Genomic DNA, 20,725 nt, shown 5'->3' with positions numbered 1-20,725 from the left:
AGTACCCAGACTGACAGTGAGGCACCACTGTCAGAGGATACAAGATATCCTGTGGAAGGGGAGCTAGGAAGGGTTGCAAAGAGAGAGCTGAGACAGGCTCAGCTTTCAGACCTTACATTACAAGGCCTGAAGGAGGTAGCTAGTGAGGCACCTGATTCTCAAGGGAAGGAGGAATCTGCATACTGGGACAAGGGGTTACTATATAGAGAGTGGACTCCTGAGGGAGGGCTAGAGGGGGAAAGAATACAGCAGTTGGTAGTGCCCAGAGCCTACCATCTGGTACTTCAGGCCATAGCCCATTATATTCCCTTTGCAGGTCACATGGGCATAAAACGTACAAAGAGACGTATTGTGCAGAACTTCTATTGGCCTGGGATTTACAGAGATGTAACAGGGTACTGCAGGACCTGTGTGCAGTGCCAAAAGGTAGGCAAGGCAGGAGACAAAGTGAAAGCTCCTTTGATGCCTTTGCCTGTGATTGAAGAGCCATTTCAGATGGTAGCTATGGATAGTGTGGGGCCTCTGAGTACCCCAAGTTAAAGAGGAAAAAAATATATCCTAGTGGTAGTAGATTATGCAACCAGATACCCTAAAGCAGTGGCTCTGTCCTCCATTGAAGCAGAAAAGGTGGTAAATGCTTTGTTAGAGATTTTCAGCAGAGTAGGTTTCCCAAATGAAATACTGACTGACAGAGGTGCCAATTCCATGTCAGAACTGCTGGCTTGTCTGTGGAAGTACTGTGGGGTGAATCACCTAAAGACCACCACCTACCATCTTCAGACTAATGGTCTTGTTGAGAGGTTAAACTCTACACTCAAGATGATGCTATGGGCATTTGCAGACCAGTTTAAGAAGGAGTGGGACAAATATTTGCCCCGTCTGTTGTTTGTTTACAGAGAGGTGCCCCAGGAATCCACATTTTTTTCGCCCTTTGAGTTGCTGTATGGGCATAGGGTGAGGGGACCTCTAGATTTGAATCGAGATGAGTGGGAGGGTGAGTGTGAATCCCACAAGGAGTCTTTTGTGGCATATGTCCTAAACCTCAGGACAAGGATCAGGGAACTCATGGGCTTGGCCCAGTAGAACCTGGCAGAAGCCCAACAGCTGAAAAAAGTCTGGTATGACAGGAATGCTCAAGCTAGAGAGTATGCTGTAGGGCAGAAGGTAATGGTTCCCATTCCTGTCAGACACAACAAGCTGCAGGCAGCTTGGGAGGGACCCTACAAGGTGGTAAGGAAGGTCAGTGATGTTAACTACATGGTAGAACTGCTAGGCAGGAAGTAGGGGCACAAACTGTACCATGTTAACATGATGAAACCTTACCATGACTAGGAGGCCCTTGTGCTAAGTATTGGCAATAGGAGGCAGGAGGAGTCTGAGGGAGATCTATGGCTACAGGGAACCAGCCAGCCAAATCCCAAATTACTATGGTGGAGCCTATGGTTGCAGGCATATGATGGGACAGTGCAGCATGGTACTGGGTCAGCAATGCCAAGGCAGCTGGAGTCTCAAGACAGGGAATGGGGTAAGGTATTCCCGGATAGGCTCAACCCTCTCAAACAAAGTTTCTCAAGGGTCACTTGAAAAACTACCTTGTGTTTTGCTGGGGGGAAAGAAGTGTGACAAACCAAAATCCTGCAGGCCCAGCTAGCTGGAATTTTGTAAATAATTATATATCACTTGAAAATATTAATATGATTTATATAGAAATGTGACACTGCCAGCCCAGCTATCTGGAATTTTCTAAATAATATGTCATTTGTGAATATTAATAGGTTCATAGGTTCATAGGTTCATACTAGGCTATCTGCCCAAGGGCATTTATAAGCCTAGCCCATAGTTATGTGGCTTTCGCCACCCCTTTAGTTTGAATAAAAACTATGCCTATCATTTTTCTGTGCCTCTGTCAAGCAGTGACACTGAAGTAATCCCTGGGGTATATCTGCGATCTCCCATCCATTGGTCAAGATTCCTCTTGAACAAGGCCAGCGAGGTGCTCTGCCTCACATGTACCGGGATTTTGTTCCACAGCATAGGGAGTCTCTGGGTGATGAATCTGTCCCTCCAGCACGTTCTATTTATAACTGTGTCAAGGTTTAAGTCTCCCGCCCTTGTGGTTCTGAGGGATCTAGATTTTTTGAGGTGAAGCATATTCATCAAATCTGGGTTTGACATGGCCTTATATGTCAGGCACAGGTCACCACTGAGCAAGCGGTATGAGACTGAATAAAGCTGGAGTTCTTTCAGTCGGGCAGTATAAGACATATTTTTGAGACCCTTTATCCTTTTGGTGAGGAACTTTTGGGGCCTTTCAAGCTGCATCAGGTGTCTGGTCAGATACATTCCGAACGGGGCATTGTACTCAATCATAGGTCTAATGAGTGATGAGTACAGGGGGACGATGACCTCCCTTGATCTAGATGTGAATCCCTTCATGATCAGGTGGGCGATATAGAAGGTTTTCCTAACTACTTTAGCAACATGAGTGTCAAACGAAAGACTACTTTCAACTTGGGTCCACAGATCCCTGATGACTTTTTCTGTGCACAGTGGATTGTCACCTATATGGTAGCTAGGGGTAACCTTGTTTTTCCCGAAGGGTATGACTATGCATTTTTGGCGTTTAACTTCAGGCCATGGCTCTGGCACCAGTTATCCGTTTCTGTGAGGCCCTTCTGGAGGATATCTGTGTCAGATGTGTTTTCGACTATGGCCCAGTTTGCAGTCATCTGCAAACTTTGTCAGCCATAACCCTCCTGTGTTTGCTTGTACTTCAGAAAAGTAGATGCCGAACAAGAGTGGACCCAGGACTGAGCCCTGTGGGACACCACTTGTGACAGGCTTTGAGTCTGACATGGCTCCAGCAACTCTGACCCTGTGGGTTCTGTCGCTTAGCCAGTTTGCAACCCATCTTGTGATGTATGGGTTTACATTCAAGCTGATGAGTTTTCGATGATACCTGAGTGGGGTATTGTGTCGAAGGCCTTTGCCAGGTCGAGGTAGGCTGAATGGACTGCCTTTCCCTCATCAATGGCCTTGGTGACTGTCTCGAAAAAGTCAACCAAGTTTAAGTTTAAGAGGCAGGATCTGCCTTTGACAAAGCCAAACTGGGTTGGATCCAAAGTCTGCAAGTTCCCTATGTCTTTATTTATGAGGTCCATTATGATCCTCTCCATGGCTTTGCAGATAAGGCTTGTCAAGCTAATGGGGCGGTAATTTCCAGGGTCTGTGGAGGCACCGCCCTTATGAAGTGGGACCACAGTCGCCGTGCGCCACTCCTTGGGTACGTATCCTGAGGTGAGGCTAAGATTAAACAGCTGTCCTAACTGTGGGTTTAATTCCTCATTGAGTTCATGAAGCACACAGCCGGGGACACCATCCGGTCCCATGGATGCTGTGTTTCTTGCCTTAGTGAGGGCAGTTCTCACCTGGGCGTTGGAGATGTTTGGGGGGCTACAATCCTCTGGAATAGATATCTCTCCTTTTGCGGGAGAAGTTTGCACTGAACCTGTCAGCCAGTATGTTAGCAATGTGTGTAGGTTCAGTAATTTTCACATCATTTTGAACTAATTCTGAGCATATCTGGGAGTTTCCTCCTAGGTTTCTAACATAGCTAAAGAAGGCCTTATGATTGTCTTTAGAGTCCTTGGCGATTTTTCTCTCAAAATTTGCCTTTGATGATTTTATGAGAGCTCTTAGTTTTTTACTTATAATATAATCCATAGGCTTGCCTTACAAATGTAAGAGAACTACATGTTATGTGGATATTAAATTACTGGTGCATAAGTGTGTATTGAACTGTATGTTAAGTACTGAGCTTCAAGAATGTAACCACAGTGTACCCTACTGGAAAAGAACAGAAATGTACATAAACTGTATTAATGGCAGAAGTTGGAACATATAGAGTTAACTTGCAAAACTTCAGGAAAATAAGTTAAAAGTGTTTATGACATGCTATAAAAAGTTAGTTTCAGTGCAGCACAATGTCTAAAGCTAGAGGTTTTCTTATTATCTGAAAACAGAAATAATTACTAGGTTTCAAATGTAAAAGTGTTGTTTTATGACTTCCAGTTCTAGGCAAACATCTGAAAGATAAGCATTTTTCACAGAGAAATGTTAAATTCTGTTGGTATCTGTTAGCTTGGGAATGAAAGGCAGGTGACAAATAGTGATGTCACCCAGCTAACCCAGCAGTAATGTGTATTATTAATTTAACAACTATCTCAGACACTGAGTCTGGGCATTTTGTATCTGGTCTCTGGACCTGAAAACATTCATTCAGGACTTCTCATCTGTATTTGCCTTGCTCTGTAAGTAAGTTATTTAGAACATATTTTCTTTTAAAGATAGTTAGGAATATAGTGAAGATTAGTTTACATGTTTTCTGTATTTATGTGAGACTGTCCTGCAGTGTTGTTTGAAATACTTCCAATGATTCTTAACCCTGTTGTCACTGTGTTGAGTTATTGAATATTGTCTTGTTCTTTTATTATGTATTATTAAATATATTTAAACCTTTTAATTGTGGCTGGTTTGTTTAGAGACAGTTAAGTTCTGAGAGTACTTGCATATGTATTTGGGGACACTGTATGGGTCACTCCACTAGCCTTAGTCTTGGTCACACTTACCATTTGGATAATAGTAACAATGCACAGTAGAATTGTCCACCCTTTGTAAGGGCCTTATAGTAGCTAATAAAGATCAGGTTGGTGGCTGTAATAACTACCTTATAGTCTGGGCAGAAGGGTTCATAGCTAGTAAACCTGTGGCAGCTTTTTCCAGGTGTGTGTGTGTGTGTGTGTGTGTGTGTGTGTGTGTGTGTGTGTGTGTGTGTGCATGTGTGTGTCTGTATATAAATCAAATCTCAAAGTGTGTGCGTCAGCTACTTGGGCAGGGAGTCCAGGGACACAAAACACTGATTGGACAGAGAGGGTCCTGGAGGTTTTGGCTTGACCACTCAGCTGAGATCTTAATGCTATAACTGTGCTAGTGGGGAGTCTTATTGGGAATCTGGAGAAAGAGGTAGAAACCAGTCCCAGACTGACTGTGATCTCTGTGTTCTCTTAAGGGAAACTGTACTGTAGTGTGTGTATGTGTGTGTGTGTGTGTGTGTGTGTGTGTGTGTGTGTGTGTGTATTTTTATATATATATATATATATATATATATATATATATATATACTTGTTATCCTCCCAATGTGGATATCCTTCACTGGTGCTAGTGTTGAGGATTGAGGCTGTTTGATTACTAGGCCAGTGCAGGGGTGTTGCAGTATTAATACATGCATAATCATATCTTGAGGTGTTGAACTTAGAATGGGAAACTAGCACTAGTCTGTGGTGTTCTGTGCTGACCTTCAAACAAAAAAGTAGTATGTATATTGAACCATGTCTTGAATTTGATGGAATACAGAACAGATATGTCTTATGGTCATGTTCATTTTGTCATGATTTACACATTTGTCATAATAGTTGATGTCCTTCATTCCTGATATGTATGATGCAGGTGTAATATAAAGCACATGATGGACTAAGCATGTTATTGCTGGTGGAAAATGGCTTATGGAAATGGTTTTGAATAAAGGAGCTTTATTTGATGACACAAAAGGGGTGGGAAGAGATAGACAATTTGTGGCACTAATAAACAAACTTAATAAGAAAATGTATGGTTCATTTCTACACATATTGGTGTTATGCTACTCTTTGGTTTCTCAACATAATTATTCAGGCAAGATCTGTACAAGATCTGTCTGTTCCCAAAAGGGAGCAAACACATGAATACAGCAACAGGATAATGGTGTGTTAAGAAAATGTGCAGCGAACACTTACTTTAACCTACATCTGGCTTTGAATCTTGACAGTATTCCAAAGAAAAATCTTCAGATCTGAGTATTGCCTAACCACACCACATAAGAACTCCTACTTCACAAATGTCAAAGCTGAAAACAGATTGAAAAAAGGAGAGTGTATGTATTAATCTTCATTTCATTCATGATAATTATAAAATCTCAGAATGTGTACATTACATTCAGTGGCATCATAACTATGAAGCAGTAAAAAGGGATGATACACAAATGGGAACATATACAGACATGGAAACAGGGATAGAGACACACAAAGAATCTTATATGTTTCTGAGCTATTGTCTAAAATCTTTATAATACCTTACTCTTATAATTTCCCTGATAAGTAATCTGTCATTCTATGTAAAATAAATTGTTTCCAATAGGAAGCCAGCAGGGGTCAAAAAGTTGAAACATGACTGAGACATAAGCATGATAAATGTGGGTTACTAAGATACATAAACGGCACTTACAAACATAATTGCAATATAAATATAGCCTTACATATAACTTTCACATATTATTAAATTTGACCCTGTAACTATGCCAAATGGATTTTATGGCAACACACCACACAGGACATGTGACTTCATAACTTTAACTCTACTGTTTGAAGGAGCAGTCACAAAGCAATAAGGCAAGGGAGAACATAGGCATCAGGATTCTTCATAGTAATGACAATTTTAACATTATATAACATCTACATTACAAACAGAAGCATACTAAATAATCAAATGCTGAATACTTCCTAAGGATTTTTGAAACTGAAACATCCTACATGGACTACATTTAACTCTTCAGCCTGTTCAAGAGAAGATCACCCTGACTGTATATAGCTATAAACACATTTGCATGACGTGAACATTGCTAGTGTGGCTGAAATTAAAATATTTAGCTTTTGTCATAGGAATTAAATGTCATTCACCATCACTCTGCAGTGGTGCACAATGCCAAGTTCTGTGCTAATGGTGAGAGCAAAAAGTGAAGGGTCTTCAATGGGCCACTTCTGGCCATGTGTGTTGTGTGTGATTCTAGTTTTTTGACCAGACTGAACATGTGAAAAAGGTGTCAATAGAACAGTAGAGAAAATGAACAAAAAGGGCAAGGAGAGGCTAGGATATGAGGGAAAGAATACTGGACTTTGCAGGAGGGTGGTAGATGACAACCATTGTTAACTACTTCTTCAGAGCATAACTGCAGTATTGTACAGATAATGTCATTTCTTTGGAGAGCCACCAGACCACAAATTGCTGGCAACAACAGAATAATGTCTTACAGCCAACTGGTCCAAATGTAGTGTGCCAAGATGACCCACAGGCAAAGTGGAGAGCCACTTATGGGGTAAATTTTTTTTTTGAGACAGAGGAGGAATGGTATGTAAGGTGATTATGAATGAGAGAGTCAAGTAGGTAGGGTAGGTTAGATAAGTTAGCAGCTGCAGACAAAAAGGACATACAAGACAGACAAGAATGGTGAGGGATATGAAAGGTTGGGTGACACCATAACTGGGGATAAGTAGGGGACCTTGAAAGCACATCCACATCCAGCATGAGAACAATCGGAATCTAGTCCTCACCCTCAGAACTGTCATCACTGTCTCATGTGTCATTTTCCTGCGGCAGTGCCAGGTATGGTATTGGTTTGGCAACACGATGCAGGACCATTTCAACCTCTCAGATTTGGGCACTGAAGACCCTCTCCCTTATGTCTTCCACCAGCCCTGCCATTTCCTGACAGGAGACAAAATCTCCACTTCCACTACTATGGCTTCTGGAGGTTACCACTGCACCAGCAGCCAGGCAAAGCTACCTGAAATAGGTCTAGCAGGTAGGGCAGGAGTTGTAGAGGCAACACTGACAGGTTGCGACCCAGATATGTGGGGTATCTATATTGCCTGTAGTGATGCCTTCACAGTCACCTGTTGAGGTATTAAGGGCCAAATTATAGACATCAGTCTAGCTCCCTGTGCTGATGGTCATTTTGGATGCAGCATCAACGTATTAAAAAATAATACATATTAAGAAAAAGGAGAAGTAGGATGGGAGGAGAAAAAAGAGATGAATAAATGGCATGTCACATTAGTTGTTTTATTTAAATACATAAACCAGTATGATAAATACATATGTACACACTGACCACATCCAGATATGATGGGAAGGCATTAATGTGTCATAAAATCAATATCAGCTATACACTTTCTATGTTAATAAATGCATTTGCAAAAAAAGAAGTTAATGTTATGCACTAGTGCTGTTAATATCTTATACATACTATCCTGAAAACAAAGCTAATATCTTTATATGGGTATTGAACCCACACACAAGTAAGCTGATGTACTCATTGCCTAATACAGTAACCAAGAAATATTTGAGCAGGCATGTATGCCTGATATAAAAGTTAAGGTATGCCTGTCTTCATATAAAAATTAAGGTATGCCTGTTCCAGATGATATAGAGTGATGGATTGAAAATACTTCTCTGCCTTGCATCCAGAGCTGATGCATACTTACTGTATGCCTCTCTGAGGTGAGTTAGTCTCTCATGATGCATCTCATGGTTTTCTGCTATCTCTACTGCAGGTGTACAGTACAGAAAAGGAAATAAATAAATATATGAAAGCATAATGAATAGCTATGATGGCTGTCTAATTAATGTTATATCATACATAGGAGATGAGTCAGTATATTTACAAAACTGAAGGGTGTTTAGAGTCTTAAATTCATCCTACCATTGTCTCAGGTGCTCCCACCTGCACCTCTTCATGTCACTGTAGTGGTGGCAACATTGTTTCCCAGTGCATGGGATGCCAGTTGTACTGTAGACAGCACTGACCAAGCTATTCCAAGCCTCAGTCTTATATTGAGACCCAGTATAAGTCCAATGCAGCAGCTTCTAGCTGTAGCACTTCATGACGAGTGCCACAAAAATTCTGGCTCCTCAGTTCCCTACCTTTTTTCTCCAAAAGGAACACAATTCCTACTATTAACAACCATGTCTGCAGCACTCAAGGTCAAAATATGAGTCCACACTGGTGCCCAATTCACACATCGCTTGTACCAGCAAGTACACAAAGATGCACAGTCTTGCTAGCTGCATTTGTGCACTTAATTGGAAGAGCAGCAATGGCTTGGCAGACACATTGGCACTGATTATATCAAAAAGCACAGAAGGTGTGAAATATGTCAGTGAGATTTGGCCAGGTACGGTGCTGAAACTATTGACACATTCTAATGTTAAATAATGAAATGCTTTATGGCGTTTGCTATGATTATCGTTAGCTTGAGTAAAAATTGTATGACTTGTGACATATTTGCTTATTGGGAGTTAGACACTAGTAAGATTGAGTAGTACCACCTAGGAACTGAACTTGTGAGAAAAAAAGAATAAAATGATAAACTTTGCTTATTAACTGTCAGTGCCACAGGGAGAAATTACTTTTTAAAATGTTAATTTGAGCTTTAGTAATGTAAAAATGACTGGAGATATACTTCAGAGATGTTTGCATGTCTGTTACTTTAGTTAGTCATTGGACAACATGTCTACATAGAAGGCAGTTTTTGTGTTTCTAAATGAGTGCCATATGCATGCAGTTGCATGGCCTGAGTAATACATGGTGTATTATGTTACATACATACCTCAAAAGGAATACTGTCCCAAATGCATACTTATGATATATAGTAACTTATAAGAATTATTAAAAATATTGTGCACACCATACCTATGCATGTGCATTATACATTAAATATCATCATTGTCATGTTTCACATAATTTACACACATTATATTGGGCTTCTGGGAAAAGCTGAACGAAGAATATTGGGCTTCTGTAGCATGAGTTAATGACACATTTGTTATACTAATCAGAGCTATGATGCTCATTTACATTTATTGTTACATTCCTGAAATATTGTGACAAAAGTCATTCTCAGCCCCTCTGTAAAAGTATCTGTAAACCAGAATTGAATTATGCATCAGCTGTCCTCTTTTTCTATGCTTACTGCATGTACACCTTGTGCTACATAGAGAGTTATAGGACAAGTGCATTTTCTTCACTGAGTACTAACCAGCGTGCTCTGAGCTTGTTTGCACTACAGAATGTGACCCAAACTAAATGTTTCACTTTTTTGCTTAGGGAGTGAAACATGTTAGCATGTATCTGAATGAAGAGCAAATGCGAAAGGCATTACAAATAAAAAAAAAATCGAAAAAAATAGAAAAAAATTGAAAAGACAATTATATCAGGGCATACATAGCAATCCATGGAGCAAGAAATGCATTAGAGTGACACATTCATGCTTCTCCCATCTCCTTGCCATGTCAGAATGTTAATTTGTTGCAGACATTATTAAGACTTTATAGTGCCAAATCATGAGAGAGGGGGCAAAAAACATCTCTCATAATCTTATCAATAGAATAGCATTGTTTTAACCAATGCAATGATATAACAAAATGTGTATAAATATGCATTCATATCCCACTTGTAAAATTACCACTTTACTGGATTTAAACTCTGCATTACCTGTCTTATTTCTCTAAATGTACTTCACTTATACCTGGTGCCAGAAAGAAAATTACCTGAGAGAAACATTTTCTTCAGAGAGTACTAACCAGGGTGCTGACAGCCGCACACCGGCACCAGGCAAGCTTGCAATACAGAATTTGGCCAAATTAAAATTTTCAGTTTTTTTTTTCCTTAAGAAGTAAACTGTTATTCATTGCAAGTAACTGCCACCAGTCTAGAGTGTACAATGCCAAATGGTGAGAAAATGAAGAGAAAATTAAAAAAGGACTTTAATAAAGGAAACATTATGAAAGAAGTAGTTAAAATGTACAGTTCTGATGTTCCTTCAATGCTGTTGCCTTGTAACATGAACACATGCAACTTAACATTAATTTGACAAGCAGCACCCTCAATTGGTTTGCACCACAATACACCAGTGCATTCACAACACGCACATTTGAGATTATTTTCAGTGTGTGCCACAAGCACATACATATACTGTTAAGAAAAAAAGTAAGTTACCTATACTCAAGATATGATATAGTATCAATTGACATTACAGGTGCAACAGAACTAAGCTCTGAAAGTTGTCCTGTGTAATTTCCAGTTAGATGTGTGAATGCCAATAACATTTGCAGGAGTTTAGGCAATCATTCCTCACACAATATAAAATAAAAAATTTCAACCTGCAGCTTTTCTTCTCTTTATTCTGTGAGCATCATTCTGTTATCCATGCTTCTATTTCAAGACTGCTATGTAATTTGTCTTGTTTTTGAATGAATAAAGTACTTTCTTAGAATCGCATACAAATTTTACTCAGAAGCATGGAGTGTGGTCATAAACAATTTATACAAATATTGGGAATATTTCTCTTTTAAATCATTCAAAGTATTCACAGACTTTCTTGAAGTCCCTTTTCCTGGACATACCATTGGTAAATATACATCAAAGAGGGCTGACTGTGAAACCCTGATGTTCCTGCACTCACACTAATCATTCACGCTTGCAAGCACTTAGTAGATAACACTGTTCAATGCTTGTTCTTGTATTGCTGGGGTGTGGCACACAATTATGTAGGTCTCTACATAATATTTACCTACCCTGCATTTAGTTCAGGCCGCAGAATTCATTAATTCTAATTAATTCACTATCATTTGCATACACACAGTGCTGAGAGAGCTGAATTTATGCTATATAAAGGTAAACATGTATGTAAAGAATGATGGGTTTCACATTTAATTGAATAATTACTTTTAAATTGTAGTATATAAGGGAGAGAAGCTGGAGAGAACAAGTATATTCTATAAAGGCTGAAAACCCGAGGCACTACAGGAGTTTTTTATCTGTGCTGTTTGGAGCCTGTATATCAGTATTTTGACTTTTATTGTGTGATACTGTTTGCTTTGAACATTTTGGAAGAATATTCAACTGTTTGTTCCAGTAAAATTGGTGCAGTCTTTTATGGTGTTGAGACTGTGGCTACTTTGGAAATTCGAATTTTATTCAAAATTTGAAAAGGTAATCACTGTTTTTTTCTTCTTGTGGTGAACACATGTATGTAAAGTACTTGTATCATAGTATGGGAGACTGTTTGGATCCAGATTGCTTGGTACTCTATTTGATTTAATAAAAAGGTGTTTCTACTGTAACGACTGACTTGCTGCAAAGGTAGGTTGCTGTTTTTTAGGAGATGGAGAAATGTTAACCTTACTGATGGATTGCATATCACAATATTGATTATTGTCTGCGTTATTCTCAGTAGCTGTTGACATAGCCATATATACCATTTATTTCTTGACCCTTAAAATGTTTCTGAAATATAATGCCTGGCATTTTATGAGAAGCTTAATCTGGGAAGCTGACCACTTAGTGCAGAATACTGGTGCATTACTTATTAGCAAGGTCATGGGCTCTTGCACTATTAGCACACAAATTTGTGATAAGCCTGTGATGTATACCTGGCTGCCCACTACATAAGTGGACATCATACAAAATTATCTATTTTTCCTCGACAGTTGTACATTATTTCTGTTAATGCTGCAATGCACAACAGAGTTACAGAAATATCTGTCCTCACAGCAATTTTTTTATCAATTCCTTTCTTTTTTTTTTTTTTTCAAAAAACTTTTTTATTGAATTTTTAACAAGACAGAACTATAACATCAACAACAAAATAAGAATACATATTAAAAATGAAACATTAGGAGATATTTATGAAGATACAACTTTGTAAAATGAATGTTTTGTCTCAATGCAGTTTGAGAATATACACTTAACTATTTACATCATATACAAATGTTAACCAAAGAATATATCAAGGTAAGTATTAATCTAAAATAAAAAGAAGTATAAGAATATAAATGAGACTGAGGTCTACAAATCCCTAAAAAGAGGTGGCCTTCTATATGCTATTAATAATATGTAACACCTTTTCTATAGCTTTGCTAATAAATGTCAACTTCTTGGGACTTTGCACTATCATTTTCTGCGCACTGATATATGTATGGACCAAAATTTAAAAATTATTCCAATTCAATTTGGTACGATCCAGCCAATTTTGGGTGATATATAATTTCATAAGTGAACATATGTATATTAACACTTGCATGTCTAATTTAGAGAGATAAATATTTGGTAAGTGTAGTAATGCAGTCTCCCAAGATAAGGTGGATTTATGATATCCCATTTTCTGTAAACGAACTTTTAGAGAGGTCCAAAGTTTGTGTGAATGATGACAAGACCAAAAAATGTGTAAAAGATCTGCATTAGGATGTGAACAACAAGAACATGAGGGCGATTTATTAGAATCAAATTTGTTAAGTTTAGAAGGAGTGAAATATGCGTTATTGTTAATCATTAGTTGAGTGTAAAAGAGTTTTTTGAAGGGTGAGTATTCCAATGTATTTTTGATAGCTGAGAGTTTCTGATTTATAGATATGTGAGAGTTATGTTTGTCCCAATAAGTAGAGAAGAGACATACTTCACTATGAATTATTTGATTTATGAGATTATAAGATTTAGATAACATTTTCTCTGGGAGCATGAGGACTTTTAAAAACACTTTATAGTTGTTGATATCGGTGCTATCTACATTGATGTGTAGAAATTTAGCATTAATAACATCTCTCAATTGACATAAGATGGTTAGATAATTAATATTAACTTTGAGAATTGTGCGAATATTAGAGATAGTTTCATTCTTGTATTGCATCAGATCCCAAACAGTGAGATCCTTAATCAGGGGAAAATCTGAAAGATTAAAAGAAATATTGTCTAAGTTAACATTAGGATTTAAATGAAGAGGTTGCATTAATTGAAATATATTTTCTAGATTTACAAGTTTTAACAATTCTTGAAAAGCAATAATTTTTTGTTTTAAAGAGTTAGGAATTTTTAACTTATTCATGACGCCTAATGAAAGGAAAGGAAGAACTAGTGGATTGATGTTTTTAGTTAAAATATGTTGATACCATAATTCTGTCCAAATAGGATTTTGACTAAACTTCTCAGTCTTTATATTTAAAATAGATAATAATTTATTGGCCAAGATAATCAAATAGTAAAGATGAAAATTGGGAAGACCAAGTCCTCCCCTATTTTTAGGTAAGATTAGCTTAATGTAAGAAATTCTTACTGATTTAGGAAACCATAAGAAGTTAGCCAGAGTTTTATTGATTTTTGAGAAAAAAGATTTTGGAATCAGCTGATCCACAGCATTGTATTGAAATAACAATCTGGGAAGAATATTCATTTTTATTATAGCTGCTTTTGATAAAAGTGATAAATTTAGCAATTTCCATCTATTCAAGTCAAGTATAATCAATGACCATACTTTAGCCAAATTATTTTGAAATGTGGAGAGACCATTATGATTTATATGAATCCCTAAATATTTGAAATTCTGAACTATCCGGAAAGTGGAGTCAGGAAACATATATGACTTGTGAGCAAGTGGATTTATGGGAAGAATATGTGTTTTTTGAGTATTAATCTGATATCCAGAGACCTCTGAGAATTTTTCAATGGAACAAATTAGTTTAGAAAAATCTGAGCAGGGTGTTTGAAAATATAATATAAGATCGTCTGCAAAAGCGGACAAACAAACTTTAGTGTTAAGAATTCTAGGAATATTATGGAAGGTATTTTGTGTTATATATAATAATAGGGTTCTATATATAAAGTAAATAGGAAAGGAGATAATGGGCATCCTTGCTTTGTGCCATTAATGATCTTTATATTTTTGGATATTTTCCTATTAATATAAAGAAAAGTATAAGAGTTTTTATATAGCATTTTAATAGAGTCTATGTAAGTAGATGGTATATTGAAACAAGACATAATGTGAAACAAAAAGTCCCAGTTAACCCTATCAAAAGCCTTAGCGGCGTCAAGAATTAGTGCATACATAGGATTTGAGTCATTTTGGTAAAGTGAATAAGAGCATCAATTGTCAAGGTATTGTCCCACGAATGTCTATGTGACATAAAGCCCGCTTGTTCCAAAGAAATTAAAGATGGTAAAACATTTTTTAGTCTAGAAGCAAGTAAAGAAGCTAAGATTTTAATATCAATGTTAATCAGGGAAATAGGCCTATAATTATTAGGATCAGTTTTTTCTTTGTCTCTTTTCAAAATTAAAATGGTTTTTGAGGTATTCCAATACAAATCAGATATACCATGAATCATTATATAATTAAAAATTTCAAAGAGAAGGGGTGAAATCTCTGATGAGTAAGTTTTAAAAAATTTGGGTGTGAAGCCATCTGGTCCCGGTGATTTACTGGTCTTAAGTCTACTAATAGCTTCCAATATTTCTCTAATAGTCAATGGGGCAGAAAGTGTGTTTTTTTGTCTATCATTTAATCTAGGAAATTTAATAGAAGACGCGAAGTTCACAATATGTTGTTTACCCCTAAGATTATTTTCCTTTGAGTATATCTCTGAGAACAATGATGTAAAAAGCTGCAAAATTTCCTGATCAGTGTTGTAACTCTTGTTATTATATTTTAATGACGAAATTCTAGGAAGAGATTGATTACCTTTTATTATTCTGGCTAGCACTTTAGAAGGAACCTGTGCCCATTCAGAGTATGTAGCTAATAACCTTTGCTCTGAAATGGTAAGGTTATGTTGATGCAGAAGCAATAATTCTTTTTGGGAACTCAATAATATTTCATATGTAGAGGAATTGGGACATGTTCTATATTGATTTTCCAAATTTTGAATGTTTGATTTTAATTGTAATTCTTTATTTCTATATTGTTTTTTAAAATATGATGCTTTGTTAATTAATATACCTCTAAGAGTTGCCTTACATGCGGCCCATTGTATATCTAAAGGGATATCTGATGTGTCTAAATTAAGATATGTTTCTTTTATTGTTTCAGTTATTAATTTATGTATATTTTCATTTGAAAGTAAATTATTATTCAATGTCCAACTATTATATGAGAATAATTTTGGTGAATGTGAGGCCAAACTAATTCCAAGAGATATTCTGGAGTGGTCAGAAAAAAATCTAGGTTCAAGAGAGTAATTTATCTTCCTATGAGTAAAACAATTAGAAATAAGAAAAAAATCTAGTCTTGACCATGATTTATAGCATTTTGAATAATATGTGAAAAAGTCTTTTTTATCATACTGTGTTATAAGAGAGATAGGGTCTGTAAGGTTTAAATCTATTATAATTTCTTCCAAAGCAATGGATGCTTGAAAGTTGTAAGAAGATCTACTAGTACGGTCAGTTTCAGGATTAATAATAGCATTCCAATCCCCCCCCAGAACTAAATAATGATCTTTGAAAGAAGATAAAATATTATATATTTGTATAAAGAAGATATGTTGTTGTTCACAAGGGCCATAAAGATTAAAAAGTATAACTGGCTTGTCAATGTTATGAAAACTGGAAATAATGTAACACCATCTTCCATTCACATCATATTTCACCTCTGAAATAGTTCCCTGAAATGTGTTTTTAATTATAATGGCTACCCCGCTTGATTTTGTACTATTACCAGCTGCTACTATCATTTTAATCCATTTCTTGTTTTTTTCTTTATCAAAGTCTTCTTTAGTTAGGTGTGTCTCTTGTAAAAAGCAAATATTAGCCTTTGATTTAAATAACAAATGAAATAGTAGGGATCTCTTGTTTTTATTTTGTAATCCTCTCACATTCCATGAGTCAATATTTAATGTCATAATATTAAATAAAGATAGATATATAACATATAACTAAGATTTGACAAAATGTAATATTAACTATAGACCTCAGTACCCTATACCTGTTATACTGAATCATAATGTCTTCCTAAAAAAGTTGTTTTAAAGATTCTGAAAAATTTCTTCCCAAATACCCCAGTGCCTAGCCACCTAACCCCTACTAGAGAAGAAAAATAAAGATGAATTATATAAGTGAATTTGGTTAACATTTTCAATGTCAATTGCAATGTATAAACATAATAAACTTTGTATATTTGCTTAACTAAACAAAAAAACCTTATTATAATATCAAACATATTTACATATATAACTGAAATCAAGATGTCCAACATGCACAATCCCTACTCTCTTATTCATTATATAAGCTCCAATTTTGAGTAGAAAATATAGCAAATTAAAGAAATTCCTCAACATTGTATTCCAGATATTAATGAATCAAGTTTATGTAAATATTACAATATAAGAAAAGTATATGGAAAATAAGTTTGATGTTACCCCATATATATAATACTTGCTGTACAAACTAATATTGATTATATCAAAGATAAATTGCAGTTATAACTAAGCTTAGAATAGACATATATATAGCATAAACAAAATGTATTAAAATCAAACAAATAATTAAGCAGTAAAAACGTTGTGTTTCATTCTGATGATATTTGTGAACAGTCATATCAATAATGACTAACTCAGAATGTAAACATATGAAACATAGTACTGAAAGACATTCATGACTGTACCCCCTGAAGCATCTTTCAACCTTCAGCCCTAGAACAAATAAATGCGTTATTATAAAATTATATAATTGAGAGACATTTCTTAGATTAAATAAAACAGTAAACTATTAATAAATGCTCTCTACCAATCTTTTGTATGTACGCTTAAAATAATTTAAACAGAACAATTACCCTTTAGCGTGTACATATTTTTATTTGTGACTGCTGTTTTTTTGAGTTGTATGTCTTCGTTTAGACTTGCCATTCCGTGACTATAATTCTCTTAGTACAATATAGATTTTGTATAATTTCTTATATATATTTTATATAATAGCTATAAATGAAGCTTTTCTCCCAGTGCCACCGCCAAAGGTGGGATCCATCCCAATCAGACTTTCCTGATTAATAAGTGTAAAATAAGTAAAGTATGTGTGTCTGAATACTATTTATGATTTCCTTATTGCTGAGTATCTGGGTTATGAGTTGTATATGCGGTCAGAAACCTGCATACCTAATGCGTATTTCTTTCAAAGAGTTTCCCTTCAACAAATATTGACTCTCTTCTTTTGGGAAGCGTTGTTAAAGGAGTGAGAAGCACACACATTTCTCTGAAGCACATAGCATAAAGATAAGTATCTTTATAACAACTGTGATATTTACAATTTTGTTTGCATGTTACTGCTTAGACAAGGCATAATCCCTCAATATAACTTTTCTGAGTCATATCATTGATAAATACTAACATCACAAATTGTGTTTACAACATAAATGCCTTGAAAAAGTATTGGAAAGCTTTATAACTGTAAGAGTTGCAGCACATCCCTGCTCCCTGAACCACATTTGTAATGAGAGCAAGTACAAACTGGCACAGGCTTTACAGATGACATTTTAATTAGTCAATATGAGAAATGTATCAGACATGTTCACTGAAGTTCAAGCTGTAACTTTTCAAAAGTAATTTGAAATCTCTCAGCCGTACTATTACTGTGTTTATGCAATGAATGACCAGGGATGACAAGTGTCCTGTGAGACTGATGCGTTCAAAGCCATAACCATCAGCCAGTATCCAAGCATATAATGTCCCTCTGCAAAATCATCTGATTCAGATTTCTCTGCATGAAACGACACCCTCACAAGCGCACCAGTCACAAAATTTCTGGGCTTCAGGACATCCAGTACACCTTGTCTTGAAAAAAATGACAAGACAGAATTCTGTATCATACTCCGAGGACACCAACAATGATGACTAAAGAGATTCCCCACCTCATGTCCTGTATAAAGGCCCCCCGTTTCTCTTATACACCCAAGAAACCACATCTTTCGCATTTCAGGACCCTGACCATTCATCTTGACAAAGCCACTAGGATATAACAACCTTGCACTACCCCAACTCACTCTCTCCAACTTCGTCACGAAGCATTCCATTAATTTTTCTAATTAGTGGCTCATCGCATTGACATGAACAGTCTACACCAAACCCTCTTGTTTTTGATGACACCCAATCAGCTGGCCCCGAAACCGTGATCAACACCCGACCAGCTATCTGCAGATGCAGGACCATCCCCTCAGAGCATCCATCTGTACACAAATGCGCTTTGTTTCTAGAACACTAAGCACCCATTGTGCTTTCCATGACATGGCCCCAAAATATGTTATAGTTTTCAGATCATTCAAAATGAGGTGGTTATACATGAGCAAATCGCTCCCTGAAGTGATTTACCCAAAGGTTCAACAGAAAAAGGTGAATGATTCAATGTGCGCAAATTAGTGCACTTTACATTTCAAAAGCTATCTCTACATTAACACCAGCAAGTCTCCTGACTTAGTCCAATAAAAATAAGTTTGCACTTACTCTGCAGGAAAACCAGCAGACTCATGACCACCAAGAGCTAGACACATCAGTAGAAGAGAAGCCACAACACCTTAGGAATACAATTAAAACAAAGGGTCTAAACTCCCATGTTAACATACAATATCTGGACTGATCCAACAAGCACAAACACTCAAAAACAATCCATGCAACCAGGTTTGCTGTCTGATCAGATCCCACCCCTGTAACGCCACCCGAAGACCCCCCCACGACGTATTATATCTCAAATCAAAGGTGATACTGCACCTGTCTTGATCGACAGGAGTACACAAGCTACAAGATATGCAGTAGGAAAGACATCAAAGACACCGTGCACCTCCAAATAAAACTTCTGCGCAAACCGACAAAATCCCAAAGAAAAACTCTGTACACTCTGCAATAAACAATAAGAACAGCACTCATCCTCAACGCTCTCCAACACACCAAGCAAACAACCACACATCGAGCTAAAATGACATACTATATACTCCAAAGTTATCAGATTAACCCGGTATCAGTGAATAGATGAACGTAAGTGCTCTCTGTTCATTTTCTAACGATGACGTCACATTGATGCCTCGAAGATCCACAGAGGTTAAGCGCGTAGATCTGAGATGCAGCTGAGATGAAATTTAACACTTTGACAAAACTGTAAAGTCTCGAGGCACTTAAATTTCCCTCCAAACATTCTGATAATTTGTTGGTGATGCTCAACATGTGGTTGCCCGCCCAATGCACTAGAGAACATCAAAGCTATCAGACTAACCCAGCATCAGTGATCTAATGACATTGCAGGAAAATGCACAATACCCTTGTATATAAGCGTGGCACTGTTGATAAACTCAAGTACAGAAAGCGGAACACATTACAACAAAACTGCCCAACTAACATTGAAAATTGAAGGCTTCATAGTAAGAAGAACTAATATCATATTCTATCTAAGTCGAACCTATTAACCAAAACGTTAGACGTACAAAATATTATGTATATAGCAGAAACGCCAGAGTGTAAACCTATAAGAATATAATTAAGTATATAACATAAGCTAAAATGACATACTATATACTCCAGCTTTTGTAATGATCTCCACATTAATACATAACAACTAGAGATCATCCGAGTAAGGTGTAAACTTTTAAGTCTTTTATCCTGGAACAAAAAAAATGTACCTGTTTTCAGCTTTCGTTTTAGAGAAAGCTCTTACTTTGTTACAAGGACAATGCGCTTTGCCGCTCCATTCTTTAGCGCGAAATATGATTACTTCCTCCTTTGCAATGCTGTCAGCTAGAGCCTTTTAAATTTACACTCAGTACGTAAGGCTCCTTGCAACGTCCTTGCTCTTCAGCCCACATTGCCAATGGAGGAGACTAGTAATATAAATAGCAGACAATCAGAACACAGCACAAACATGAAGCTAATAAGTGTTAAACCCTGTAATTCTGCTGAATAGATGAACGTAAGTGCTCTCCTTACATTTTCTAACGATGTCGTCACACTGATGCCTCGAAGATCCACGGAGGTTGAACGCGTATATCTGAGATGCAGCTGAGATGAAAATTAACACTTTGACAAAACTGTAAAGTCTCAAGGCACTTAAATT

The sequence above is a fragment of the Protopterus annectens genome, chromosome 8.part0 (assembly GCF_019279795.1).
Source record: "Protopterus annectens isolate FY-2018-M chromosome 8.part0, PAN1.0, whole genome shotgun sequence".
Taxonomy (NCBI): Eukaryota; Metazoa; Chordata; order Ceratodontiformes; family Protopteridae; genus Protopterus; species Protopterus annectens.
Note: the sequence above shows the minus strand (reverse complement) of the source record.